The sequence below is a fragment of the Triplophysa dalaica genome, chromosome 13, assembly GCF_015846415.1.
Source record: "Triplophysa dalaica isolate WHDGS20190420 chromosome 13, ASM1584641v1, whole genome shotgun sequence".
Taxonomy (NCBI): Eukaryota; Metazoa; Chordata; class Actinopteri; order Cypriniformes; family Nemacheilidae; genus Triplophysa; species Triplophysa dalaica.
The window spans coordinates 14,583,770-14,598,535 of record NC_079554.1 but is presented as its reverse complement, the minus strand read 5'-3'; the positions used below and the strand labels follow the sequence as shown (position 1 = coordinate 14,598,535).

Sequence of the window (14,766 nt, the reverse complement as noted above, 5' to 3'; positions counted from 1 at the left end):
TTGTTATCTCAAAACTGCTCAGAATTTAGAAATAACCTCATTTCAAGATGGCGATGTGGTAAATTATGGCCACAATGCAAATTGCGTGAAGTTTTAGTGTTTAAGTGCTATAATGGGTTCTAATGTGTATATCTCTTGTTTTTCAAGTGTTTGGGAAACAATGAAGCACCAAGCCTACAAAATGGAAATGTTTGATATAATGTAGCTATTAGGGCTGCCAATTGATAACATTATTTAATTGAAAAAAGTTCCAGATATGCTTAATTAAATTGCATTTAACCGTATTCGCTCACATATTTTAAACATAACATTATACAAGAAAATCATTACAAAAAGTGTCAATATACTGTATTATTTATTTGTTATATTTCTGTTTCATTGCACATTGCCTTTCATGGCCCAAAATCCACAGTTTCAATTTCATTTTGCCTTTTTCAGGGACAATTTTGATGTGAGAAAATTACATTGTGTCATTTGAATTGCAAATCTGATTGGTTAGTGTAATAATGAAAGGAGAAGTCATGTCATGCTCTCAGCAATCTCTGGTGTTTTTATAGTGGTGAACAAACTTCTCAGAAATTCTACTGACATACTCAGTTATTATATAGTTTATTATAGATTAAAATTAAAACTTAAAAAAAACATTCCTGTATAATCAAATCAAATATTGATCCAAAATTTATTGGAACAACCTAAACTAAAAGAAAAATGTCAATAAACTGAAATGAGTGTAGGGCGTTAAAATTATAATAATAAAACAAAAGTCTAAAAAATAAAAGCCAATAAAAGAACAAAAACTAAGAACAAAACTAATCCAGACATATATGAAGACAAATTTATATATTTTTTTCGTCTGAGTTATGCACATTAGTACAGTAGGTCAAAAGATTGGTGCATTCGTTTGGTTTATTTTTTGACTAAATGTTTAAGAAGATTCAGCTTACCTTGACTCTAAGGTCTAAGGTAATAAAGTTTGCAGGGCCGTTCACACAAGACGGTCAGTTTGGTTTAATGTGTTTCCTTAAGCAGTAATTTGGCCTGAGCTCACTCCAAACTTACAAAACAAGAAGATGGGAGCGAAATCTAAACTGGTCTTGTGGTTGGGAAATTTTTTTGGGAGTTTGGGAGTTTAAGAACGGGTCGGGGCAAGCTTCTTGTTTTCAAGTTTTCTTGCAAATTTGTTTATTACCAAATTAATTACCGAATCAGCACATTAGATTAGTAGCTCTTATAACATTGCAGCCATGCAGACCGAACAGATTGTGTAAAGCACATTACCTGAGATTTACTGGTTGATGGTGGGACAGGTGTGTGGGACAGGTGAGCTCCTCCTGTGTTGTGCGATAAGGCTGAATCTTCTGCAGCGCGTCCCTCAAAACTGTTCCTCAAAACTCATTTTCTGTTAGAAAAGAAAAACGTTTTTCACTGTCACTTGTCATAAATTGAAGTTACGTTAAACTGACGTACAATGCACTTATTGTGAGAGACGTACAGATGTCGAAAGTTATTGCGTGCGTTCATTATCATAGTGTCAGAGCAAAGAAAAAAACAAATAACTGTCAGTATTCATTTATTTGAAAAGATAATAAGTGACAGGTGCAGCTTTTAAAGTTTTGAAATATGTTCTGTTCATAAGGAATAAAGTCAGCCATTTTTTACTGATTTTTGAGAGAATCATGAAGGTCTTCATGCCTTAAGAAGGAACGTTATAAGAATGTAAATCACTGGGGAGGTTTTTCTGAACCCTTTAAAATAATGAAGTGGAGACACTTGATCCTTTTGACAAGTTTAGCTTTTAATAATTGCTCAGAGTTTTTATTGAAAAGCGCCCGATAGTGTTGAATTTGCTTCATGAGTGTTTGCAGGTCATAAAGAATACTCCAAAACCATCTCTTTTTCTTTCAGACAAAACACACACACCAACATATTAGATTCTGCACTCCTCTCTCTGTCAACAAGCTAACACTATTTTCTCATGCTTTTTGCAAATCCTGTTAATGTGTGTGTTGCTGATGCGCGTTTCTCTCTCTCTGTGTGTGATGAACAAATACAGATCCATGTGTGCGTGCAAGTATATTTCAGCACCAAGGCCAGCGACACAAAAGCTGCTCTCCAAGTGCTGGAGATGTGGATTGAATGACAGAGATACTGACTTGAACATATCTGCTTAGAAAGACAGCTCTTTGTAAGTAACACCTTCCCATGAACGTGTGTGTCGCTCGCTTTCACATTGCCCCTCTTTTTGCTGATAGATCACTCCTTCGCTCACACTGGGACAATATGGGAACCTCTCATCTGAACTTTACTTGGTCAAATCAAAGCATGTGAGCTCCAGCTGTCCCCCAGTGGCAGCGAGCTGGCACAGCTTCATTGTAATTGGGGAAAACACTATTTAGTATTCATGCCCAATACCCTTCTGTCTCACATAAAGTGTGACATACAGCTTTAAAATCTAATTCTCTCTCTTTCCCTGTCTCTCTTTCGCAATGTCTGCCTCACCCTCTCTCTCTATCCTTCTACCTCACAATGATGAGTGGAGACGTACTGGCTCCTCCAGAGAGACCTCAACCTGAGTTTACCAAGGTTCCAGACATTTGATAAATCTTGTATTTGATTGTAAACTTAATTACTTTTGTTGGAATTTATCTCAGTATTAATAATGCTGATTATGAATTCAGTTTCAGAACACAGCCCAGACTTTGTGGGAGCGACTTACAGAGCACAGCCATTCTGGATCAGAACAGTGTTCAAATGGCTACATATAATGTCCAGCTGGAGATAGCTTCTTCAGCATCGGGCCAAATCTTACATCTTCCAGCACCCGCCTATCACCCCCAAAAACCCTCACGCGGGCATTCGTCTGGCAGGTTTGTTGTCACATCCCATTCATCTAAAAAGTGCTACAGCTGCACAGCACCACTGTGAGACTCTCCTCCCCCACATAAGAGTGTGTATGTGTTTTTGTGTGATCGTGCATCACGCCCAGTCATCAGGAACAGAGTGACCCAGTCAGAGAGACATGACCCCGCAACCCTCCAGGCTCAGCATGCAACTGCTGCAGCTAATTTCCCCTTCACCCAGACTTTATGGATGCCCAAAAAAATACTCTGCACCTCCAAATTCCAAATCATACGTTTTGCCATTTTGAAACACATCTATGTTCGTCTGGCATTGCGTCATAGTGTCAGTGGCCTTGAGATTGGTCTGGATTTATGTGGTGTGACTGGTCAGATTTGCTTGGCTGGTTGTTGCCCGGCCTCAATTCAGATGGCATCATGTCTACAAGAGCCCTGAAACAATCACATGATGAGACATTATTCATTTCACATTCTCTTACATTACAGAAATGAGGGCCGAGCCACGACAGTTGTGTATTGTCGCCGCAACACCCGAGGTCTGTTATCCACTGGGCCGCACAATACCGAAATATTCAGTCAAGGGCTTGAAAGAGTCTAGACTTCTGCTCTACCTTATCAGTTGGCGTGACTCACTCAGCGTGATTGCAGCGGTAATGCAAATTTGTCTGCGCGTGAATGTGCGCGCATGTAATGCAGATGCCTGCACAGAGTCTAGCCAGAATTCCAATCAGCACGCTGAGCCGAGAGTGTGGGCTGCTTGCATTTTCCAGTCCTCATTTAGAATCCGAGCACACGCACACTAGAGCTCTTCATTATTAGCTACATGACTAGCCATGGAGGGAGCCATAGGTTATAAGCAGAATGCATGAGAGAAAAAACTAGATGGATCTGAAACCACAACTACATCAGCACTGGAGGGTATTTTGAGAATAACTCCTCCCTCAAAACATACGCTGGCACATCTCCCATCTTTGAGATGGCACCAGAGCTCTGAGGACATTTCTTGTAAGTTTCCTAATATAAGCACTAATGGAAGCGGTCTTGATCTGCCAGATGCAGCTAATCTACAAATGGCTCTGTGTTGAGGGCTCTCAGAGCCCAGCGTCTGACTCAACCCATAAAACGCACGGCATGGATGCAATCCACGAACATACTCTGCACTAAACAGTGAAGCAAACCTCTCTTCCACCCCGATGCACTGATCTATCGCATCATCATCAAAGGTAAAGCTGGAGAACAATGCCTCCCTCTCCATCTCTTTACCTCTCTCTCCTGGGGCCTCATTCTATTCCATCAGGCAGAGAAGAGCTTTAATTGCCCCTGCCATTTTCAAGGCTTGCTTATGGAGAGAGAAACCCGTGCCATCAGGTCTTAATGATGCCTGGCAACCGCGTGGGATCCAACCAACACGTCGTCAATGGCAACGGAGGCGCCAGAAGTCCTCTCTCCCAGCGACGGGAAAGGCTGAAGGCTTCCTGAGACTTCATGTCCTCAGAGAGAGCGGAGCAGTTCAGCGGAAAATAGCTTTTGGTCCCTCATTCGACAACCTTGGTTGGTGCCAGGCCCGGAGGAGACGTGGGGACCCAGACTGCCAGAAATGGCTGACAGGAAGAAATCATCGCACCCGTCAGATTACACCAGCAACGACTAGTTGACAGCAATTAATGGCTTTTCTGTTTTTTATGTGTTTGGTAGGTTTACAGTTTTTTTTACAATTACTCTTTCCAGGATGTGTGAAAAACACATTCATTATCTACAGAATCTTGTAAAGGCTTAAAAATGCTGTGAATTTGCTTGATGAGCACAGTGAGGGTTGTTAGTTCACTCTTTTCTTTGTTAAAGTGTTTCCTTTTGAAACAGGAAGTTTGGGTGGGACATACTATACGGCTCGGGTTTCAGGTACTTACATGACAATTAGTTTTTTCCAGCTTGTGATGGGGAGTGTCGTCATGAACATTTAGAGGGATAGGTTACCCAAAAAAGGCAATTTATTCACCCTCATGTCATTAAAATATTGTATATCGCTGCTGTCCTTCTGAAACCTTGTATATCCATATTTTGTGATTCATTTTTTTGCCATTAATCAATATTATTACTCTCCCTTCATGTTTGTCACTGGGTTTTGCAAATATCTAACCAATAAAAAGTATTTAATCTGCAAATTTTGACATCCAAGGTTTCGGAAGGACAACAACGAAATCACTCGATATTTTGAGAAATGTCTTAGTGGTTTAGTGTCCACTCAATGGAAGTCAATGGTGACCCAATGTTGTTTATCTTCTTTTGTGAGTAAATGATGTGTAAATGATATGAAATTATTTTCATTTTTGGGTGAAATATTCCTTTAAATGGACAAATCTGAAACTTCAAGAGTCATCAATATTTTTGGTCTATGATCTGGCTTTCTAACATTTTTATTGTTATTATTTTGTCTTTATCCACAACTTTCTTTGCCTAAATTCTCCCCCAAATTTGTAATTATAACTGTCATAATTGTAACTATAACAATAAATGCAATCAAACAAACCTAAAACGAATCTCCATAATAATAAAACACAGAAAATCCAAAAATTCCATCCTAAGCACTTTCCAAATGAAAGCACAGACAGAAACGCACACACAATCCTCCATTAAATACAGCATAAATGCCATCCCATGACACATAATGGAGGTGAAAATGTCATGATGAACTTTTGCAGCGCTTAGCTTGTTCACAATGCTGGACACCTTGCAGCCTGATCTGACCGCTTTCACACCCTACCTGCTAATTACATCTCCTCCTCTACTTTACAGCAGCCTGCTGGGCTCACCACGCCTTACCTCTGCAGCTGGTGTGTTCCTGTGTGTGTTGGGGATAGCACACTGCTCGGCCGCTTTCACGCACATACAGGTGTGTTTCACACAGGGACTCATGTACAGAAAGCCCTAAAAATATCGGATGCTGGAAAAAAAGAACATCAGTACGGTCGTCAGTCGACTCTTACAACCGCTGCCAATTGCAGTTCTTCATCTCAACCAAACTCATATGGCTGTCCGAAGCCCTCTTTGTCAACTAATTGGTTTTCGGCGCACATCAGTCCGAATGCATACGGGTACTAATTCGGCCCGTCTTTATGAGCTCTGTGCAGCGTTAGAACGCGATTAGTTATAGGTGCATAGCATCGGGCTCCATCGTTGTCACCAGCAAATTCTAATCAGCGAAGCAAATCAGCACGGATTGAGCCGAGATGGATGGGAAATATGATTTTAATCAGCATGCAGAGCTCGTTCTTCTGTCTGTCTCATTCACAACACATTCAGAGACGGAGAAACCATGGAGCAATCAGCCAGACCTCCACTGCGTCCTATCGAAAAGGACGTGCTTTAATTACCACCAGCCAGGGCTCTCTCTCCTTCTATTTCTCTCTAGCTCTTCCCTTAAAATTAATAATCACAATAATTGCAATAATGAGCCATTTCATCTCACTCTCTTCCACCAAATGATGACAAAAATTACTCATCTTGTTAAAAACCCATAGCTACCGCAGTGTGTATGTGGGATAAGGGAATACGATGTTGTGCCATGCGCTCGGAGCCCTGCGCAGGCTGTGTACTGCAGGCACATTTGGTCCTAATGAATAATTAGCAGTGTGTTTTAGCTGAGTCATTGTGCTGGAGGGCCCGCGCTGGACTCTAATGGAGGTGTTACCTCACGTCTTCCATCACAGGACTGTCCCCAGCGAGCCAATTGCATAGCAGCCTCCGTGAGGCAAGGCGGAGTGTGTGCAAGCGCGTGCGTGCGTGTTAAAAATAACAGCTCTCCCACTTCATGACTCATTCTCTAGGCTTTGTGTCCGACACTCCCAAACAGTGTCTGGAAAGAAACCCTACAGCCAACTCTTTAATTTACAGACTGGTCATTCCTTAACATCTCTCGTGTGTGTGTGTGTGTGTGTCCTACGCTGTATATAAATATCCCCGAAGCTAATTGGTATGGACATGATGTGATGCTTTGCTGTTCATGCCAGCCCTGTTATATGATGTTGTTATGTAACTTTTCACAGGGCTGTTCTACAATGACAACCGAAGGTGAGAACAGCAGATGGAACACAGATGCCACCAGTGCGTGTATGATTTAGTCAGACTAGAGTCCGACCAACTGTGGTAGACTCCCATAGGAAAGAAGAATCACGAACGAGATATCTGTAATGTCTCAAACATTTCTCACAGATGTCAACTGGACCACATGAAAGTGAGACTTAGGATTTCTGCCTCTGTGATTTGTCGCCTGAGAAAACGACTTAATGTTCCAAAGTTTCAGCAGAGATCTCAACAGTGTCTCAAACTGTGCTTACATTTGCCAGTAAACCAATATTTTAAGTCAGAAATTTAAATGTGAATTTCAAGGATTCTCGTTGGTTTTGTGTCCATACAATGGAAGGCAATGGGGGTCAGTGTTGTTTGGTAGCAAATGTTCATTAAAACTGTCTTTGTGTTTTGCAGAAGAAATAAAGTCATTCTGGTTTGGAATGACATGAGGGTGAGTAAATGATCAAGTAAGTTTTATGTTTGCATGAACTGTCCCTTTAAATACTTCTCATCAAATTCTCACAAAACCATTTTATCGCAATTATGCCATCCACTTTTATTTTATGGCCCTTTACTCTTTTGGTCTATTTGTATTATTGAAATATTACTACATACGTTTACAGTAAGAATAATTAATAATAAACTGAATGAAGTCTCGTGAGCCGTAAAAGAGCCTTTGAGCAATACAAATCTCTAATCAAGCTTGCAATCATTTTGAAATCCATGATTTCAAACCCATTACAAACTGTCAGGGATAAACAAAAAAGAGCATACTCTCTTAAAAATAAAGCGGCTTAAAAGGTTCTTCAAAGCAGTGCCTTAGAAGAACCATTATTGGTTCCACAAAGAACCATTCACCTTCTCTTTCTTACCTTTTTATAATCTGAAGAACTTTTTTAAACAAAGGTCCTTTACAGAACCATTTAGACAAAAAACCTCTTCTATGGCATTGTGAAGCACCTTTATTTTTAGGAGTGTATAGCCTGAATCTATTACACTGTCAAATGTTTTTATTTAGAATTGACAATAGTATATAGAAATAAAATAGCTATATGTTCTGTAGGATTCAGACAAACAATCTCGTTTTTGTTGCTGTGATATTCTCCACTCTTAAAAATGTGCTTCAAACGGTTCTATGATGAAATAGAAGAACCTTTTGATTCCACAAAGAACCTTTTACATCTGGAGGACCTTTCTGTTTCCAAAAGGGTCTTTGATGCAAAAATTATTTTTCATAAAGTAAGAAAGAGATGGTTCTTTGAAGAACATTTGACTGAATGGTTCTTTGTTGAACCAAAAATGGTCCTTCTATGGCACCGCTGTGAAGAACCTTTTAAGCTCCTTTATTTCAAAGAGTACCATCTAACCTACACGAACTTGTCTGCTAAATGTAACTTTTCTTAAAACTTCAGATTTTCAGATTCAGAAAAAATAGTGTGATAGTAGCACAATATCAGAATGTTTCTTTGTTGCTTATTTTTTTCTAATACCAGTAGGAGCTTTCTATCTTCTAAATATATCTCCCCCTCCCCCCAGAAGCTTCGGTACAAGTTGCATACTTGTACACAATATGAAGCGTGACTGATTATATAAACATTAAAAAGCAATTAAGACACCACTTCGATAGAAAAAAAACTTTCAACCATCTATATCCTTCTGTCATCTGCAAATTCGAGAGCTGTATCTTCATCCGATGCCATGCAGCAATAAGAACCTCGTTTCCTTTTTCTAATACTTTGTATTCCGTTAACACACAACATGCGTCTTCGTCTGCGGTTGCAAAATACCCACTCTGGCCCATTTCAGCTCTCTAATGTACTCCATCCTCTTTTCCTTTTAGAACTACACTAAGTATAAAGTGTGAGCAGAAAGCAGATGATATCTTAAGAGCTCAACTCTTGTAATAATCACCTAAGATTAGTTATTAAGGAAAATGCCCCTACTGAACAAACATACACACAAAAGGGATCCTTTTCAAATTCAAAAAGCAAGATGATGAGGTTCCTCCATTTATGCCCCCCCCCTTCCACGAATCTGCAAATGCAACAGGAAATAGGCCTCCGTATGTGGCCCCAGCTCATGGTGTGAGATGCTCTTACAGATTGGAGTGAATCATCACCATTATCGGATAGCCGTGTGTACGGTTTGTGCTTTCAACACACAGGCTCGATAGCTTTTCCAAGTCACTGTGCATATATGGGCAAATCAGGTCAGTAGTGATTTCGAGAGCATCTATGCAGTCTGTGGGGATGGGAGTTTATATACCAGCGCTCGTGTGTAGTGTACTGATGCCACAAGCCTGACAATCTCCTGATAAGGTGATCAGATGCACTCGCAGGATTGAATGCAGTGATTGATGGACTCATGGGTATGGTTGGGGAAGATATGGCTGGGAATGGCTGGCTTGGTATTTATAAAGGGAACAGCTCTGTAACCTCCTATCGTCCTCTCGGTTTGTTTTGCCTTTAAGTCACTTTCATGTATTTTTTTCTATGTAACAGAAAATTTGGTGTTATAAATTTAGTAGAAAGGAAAAATAGTATATCTATCTATACAATATAGCAGATTTAAAGAGGTAGTACACCTTAAAATAAACATAAACATAATTAATTCACCCTCATGTCAATCAAAACATGTATATGACTCTTTATTCTGTGAAATACAAAAGAAGATATTTTGAGAAATGGTTTTGTGTCCATATAATGGAAGTCTATGGGTGCAAGGTTGTTTGGTTACCAATGTTTTTCAAAATTTCATCCTTCATGTTCTGCAGAAGAAAGAAAGTCATTCACATTTAGAATGATATTAAGGTGAAAAAATGATGAATTTTATTTTTTAGGTGCACTTTCCCTTTAAAATGATTTTATTTTGTAAAGAATTGATCTCGATATATTCTGTGTACATATGAGTGAGCCTACCTGTGAAAACCCAGCTAGTCATCGTTTTACATATTTTCTTTTTTTTTATAAATAAAACAATGTAAATTGTTATATTTTCATATAGACTGTGTAAGACTATGTCAAATTCTAAAATCATAATGAAATGAATGGTTTAAATGGCTCCTAATATCAAGATTGTGAGATTTTGGTTTTCGCAGGCAGGGTCACATATTGGTCCACGGAAAAACAACAACATTTGTTTCTGGAAAGACATAAAGGTAAATAAACAGCCATTCATTTACACACGGATAGCTAAATTAGTATGCAGTACAAGTCGCATTAGTTCAAATTGAATTAGATTATTAAACTACAGTTTATTTTGCCATTTAAAATGAACATGGTCCTTATTTAGGCTAAAACACTGCTGGGCTGCAGGTGTTTACTTGGGGCGAGAGACTAGACTGGGTTTGTTTACACTGCATGCCTGCTGATCTTGCATCCTGGGATCTAACTCGGGCTGCCCCCAAATGTTTTATTCAGCCTCATACAAATCTCTCACTAGCTTTCTTTTTTATTTTCTCACTCCCTCTTTCAGTCTTTTGCTTTTTTATTCTCCGTCTCTCCCTTGCTTTACTCAACTAGGTCACAGCAGAATCTAATGTAGATCAGGGCTTCCCATGGAAATGCAACATTATCATCTGAAACCGCGTAGCCTTCATATATAATGAGCAAATTCAATGAACTCTCTATGTGTAGATGGAGGGTTTGTCTGGAGAACTGAGAAATCTTAACATCACCCCTTGACCCACATCTATAAAACACGTCACCTGTATGCACCAAGCGTTATTGACTCAAGGCTAGTCTTTCTGAATGCCTACATTGGACCTTGTGTTTCCTCTATAAGGAATTCTAGCTGCCGTTGCTCACACTGAGACTTATTAGAAGAAACATGCGTTGAAAATGTGGACTTGGAATATAAAGTAAAAGATTCAATGGAGAGACTGTTACTAATGACTGTTTCCATGTACTCAATGCGGTGACGATTTGCCATTAACCAATGCAATCGGCTGCTTTACCTTGACTGTTTTCTTTGTTTCTGAATATTTGTGTATGTTGACTAACAATTGCTTTGTTTTTGTAACTGCGTCTGTTAATGCAAGTGCTAGAAAACACCATTATGCCATTATTTTCACAAAAAGCTCATGAACTACTACTGCAATGTCATGTTATGTTCCTACAAAGAATTAAATTCATTCAGACCGGAAAGTCCTATTATATATATGATTTTTCAGTCGTAATGTGAAAGCATTGAAAGACTGCATGTCTGTGTGTGTCTCTAAGTTCATCAGCCAATAAATGCCTGTCTGTCAGTCTGATAACATTCCTGTAGCACCACATGATTCAGCAAAACCGCACGGCATTAATACCACTTTTTGGGACTGAGCAAGCAGTAGATTGCAGAGTTAAAACTGTCTTCCTTTAGAGCGATCATTCACCCAAAAATGAAAATTCAGTCATTATTCACTCACTCACTCACTCACTCTCTTGTCATTTCAAACCTGTATGACTTTCTTTTTTTCTGCAAAACACAACAGAAGATATGTGAAGAAGAAAGTTGGTAAATGAACAGCGCTGGCCCCTATTCACTTCTATTGTATGGACACAAATCCAATGTAAGTGAATGGGGGACAGTTACAACATTCTTCAAAATATCTTCTTTTGTGCAAAAGCCATACAGGTTTGAAATGACCAGAGGGTGATTAAATGATGACAGAATTAAAAAATTTGAGTCAACTACTGCTTTTACTTACATAATCATGAATGGTTGGATTAGTGCCACACTACAACCAACAAACTCAAAGTCTCAGTCCGAGTTGCGGAAATATCTGCCTAAAAACGGGGAATTGGTTGGAAGTTTGGCAGAGCTGCATTAGTTTGAGAGGTAGGTTAGAAATCTCACTTCCCTAAACTGACAGATGTTGACTTACATGAATAGTTCTCCCAAAATAAAGATTCTATAAAGATATTGTACTCAAGTTTCTCAATACTGCTGTGACTTTCTTTTTCTCCATAGACTCTTCCAATTAGCTTCCTCACTCAAGCCGGGCAGCAACTTTGTTCAGAAGGTTTAACATGTCTGTATAAGTGCCATTGAGAACTGACTTTTGCATTCTACATATGAAAATGACACGAGGATGAGTAAATTTTGACTGAATTTAATTTTTTTGGTTGAATTATCCAAAAGAAATGTGTACTTTTGGGTTTTAAATTACCTTGAGTTTTTTAACCAAAGGTTGGCAAACAACAACTCAGCATTAAATTATAACCCAAAGGTTGGTTCTGTTCATGCTTTAACCATGTATTGAAAACAGCTCAGCATTTTAAAAAGTGTACAGTATAATAATCGGTAGAATTATATTTTGTTTGCATTGCTATGGCAATGTAGTATGAATAGAACATGAATCCTACACTGAAATAAAAACGCCACAAATAAACAAAAATTGAAACAGTATAATAAGAATTTTTCAGAACACAGACTCAAATTGATGAAACGGTAAATTAAAGCATAGATGTGACTATCATATTGTGCGTATACATTGAGCCTTACATGCACATAAATTAAATCTGTCTAATTTTGCTCTTTCCAAAGCTGCCTTTACCGTCTGTGCTATTTTTATCTGAGCCATTGCCACACATCAGACAGAGTGGTAAGTGTTTGTATGTGTCTCTCTCTCTCTCTCTCTCTGTGCGTGTGGGGTGTATGTGGGGTGGGTAAAGGGTGGTGGGGGTTGGCAACTCATTAAACCAGTAAGATTGTGAAATGGGCAGTGTTTCTCTCTCTCTCTTTCCCTCTCTTTTTCTGACTGTGTTTCTCTTCCTCAGCGTGTTCTCATATAAATGGCTCGGGAGCCCTCTGGGGTCATGGAGCTTCTAGCCAGACAAATCATATCTTCTCCTGAGAACAAGTCTCTACCTTAAACCCAGTGTTATACACTGACTGTTTAGCTTTAGATCGTAAATGCGGTACGCAGCTGAAAAGACATCACAAAAGTAAGGTCACTCAAACAATAATTTCTAAAAAAAATAATATATCTGCAGAATGTTTCTATGGTATGTTTAAACTACACTAACAAGCTTTGTTATACAAGAGTAATAAGATCATATGCAGGAACCATGTGAGATCGCATACAGTATTCATGAGCGTGAGTATGACATCTCACTCCTGAACTCCTGCTGAGATTGCTCTGAGACACCTTACTGCTGATCCAGGGCCAGTAACTCCTGCCTTAAGTCTCACCTGAGCTATTATTATGAATTATTTTGACGGTTTTTAGATCAGCTGGGAACATTAGCAACAGTCTTACCCATCTCATTAACATTAACAGTCATAAACATGTGTTCAGATGGTTGTATGTATAAATAACGCAGTCTTCTCATCACTGATGCAAACATACAGTGATTGTTCATCAGATTCGCACACTAGAATATCAATGAATGCATTTTTTTTATTAGTTTCATATATACATTTTAAATAATACCAATATCAAGTAATTGTCATTTAAGAAGAAATGTTAATCTCCGTGCTGGATGTCCTGTGTATATACAATCACATTGCCCAATGGCATGTCCCTGGTTGACATTTTATAACACCTCTGTACATTATATTCATGCCTATGGCTGCATTATCAGTAGCTGTTAATTAAGTCTCAGTTGTACCAACTCTTCTCTTTGTTCTACAGGTAAATCTACAAGAGCCACATTCAGCAAACCTCAGCCGTAACTCACATTCAACTTCAAATCGCTCAACTTTCAAAGTCGCACTGTTAATTTCCTGAGGAGCAAAAATGTTAAAGCCGCCTTTGTAAATTTGACCCACACATCCACAATATACCTTATAAAAAGATGATGAATTTGCTGTCAGACTTTAGCGAGAGATCAATTTTAAGCTTGCTAATTATTGAGTGTCATGCGAATATGTAGTTGAGACCAACCACTAGTCTGTCAGATAGCTCGCATCGTGTTTCGAAAGCCAAAGAGGTAGCAGAGCTCACTTTGTCAGACAGCTACTCTGCAGCCCTGTGTGTTGGAATGCAAAAAGTGACGGCTTAATGAATGCACTATAGCGTCTGAAACGTCTTCCTCTCTCACACTTGTTCACACGCACAGGCAAGCATGCACGCTAACGGTCCATAAATGAGCATGGATTATGAGGCCACATCATGCCAGCGTGGCAAAACAAGAAGAACAAGAGGTAAACAAAGTGAAACCTACTGAAATGGCGACACTGTTTCTCTCTCTCTCTCAGTCTCTTCCCACACCGTGGACTGAAAGTCTGCACCCGTCTTTCTCTTTAAAACGCTTTTTCTGTCCCTCAACGTGCACTCTTTTACTTCCTCTCCTCTGTTCTCTGGAGCTTTCTTTGTCTGAGCTCGGTATTCCTACAGCACTTGGAGAGATGGAGGGAGAGAGAGTGTTGGAGAACGAAACTGCAGCCGCTCTGGTGAGGCAGTAGAAAGAGCGGGAGAGAGAGAGAGAACGAGAGAGCGAGGGAGGGAGGGAGAGACACAGACAGACAGACAGGGAGGAGGGGAGTGAGAGAGTGCCGGAGCAGAGGGAGGGAGCTGTGAGCTGAATGTGTGAGGCGGTATAGAGAGGCGCGTGAGCCAGTCTCCAGAAGCGACGCGACACTGCAGCACTACCAAGTGTGGAGCTCACCTTACTGCCGTCAGATAGACAAACAGACAGCCAAGACCCGCGGCTTAGGAGGCTGCTGGGCCGAAAAATGTAGACCTTTTGAAATTGTATAGATGTAACATAGGGCAGGCTTGAAATGTCTCATCTTTAGGTGCTCTCTCTCATATTAATTCAGCTTTAGACGGTCTGATTCCCCGCTCCGTTGTCCCCGCAGACTATAGAGTCTACAAAGCCATATGAGTGCGGTGCACAGCAGTGTGCATATG

At 39.7% G+C, this 14,766-nt stretch overlaps 1 protein-coding gene across 4 annotated transcripts in view; it reads right to left on the bottom strand.

The window, feature by feature from the left end:
- The window catches only part of myt1la (myelin transcription factor 1-like, a), a 49,977-nt gene extending 35,681 nt beyond the window's left edge, over positions 1–14,296 (bottom strand). For all 4 annotated transcript variants that reach the window (XM_056764634.1, XM_056764635.1, XM_056764637.1 and 1 more), the window contains exons 1-2: positions 14,078–14,296; positions 1,279–1,399 (exon numbers count right to left, since the gene is read on the bottom strand). The gene's annotated coding sequence lies outside the window, so the exon portion shown is untranslated. The remainder of the gene's footprint in view (positions 1–1,278; positions 1,400–14,077) is intronic.
- Positions 14,297–14,766: the final 470 nt, after the last annotated feature.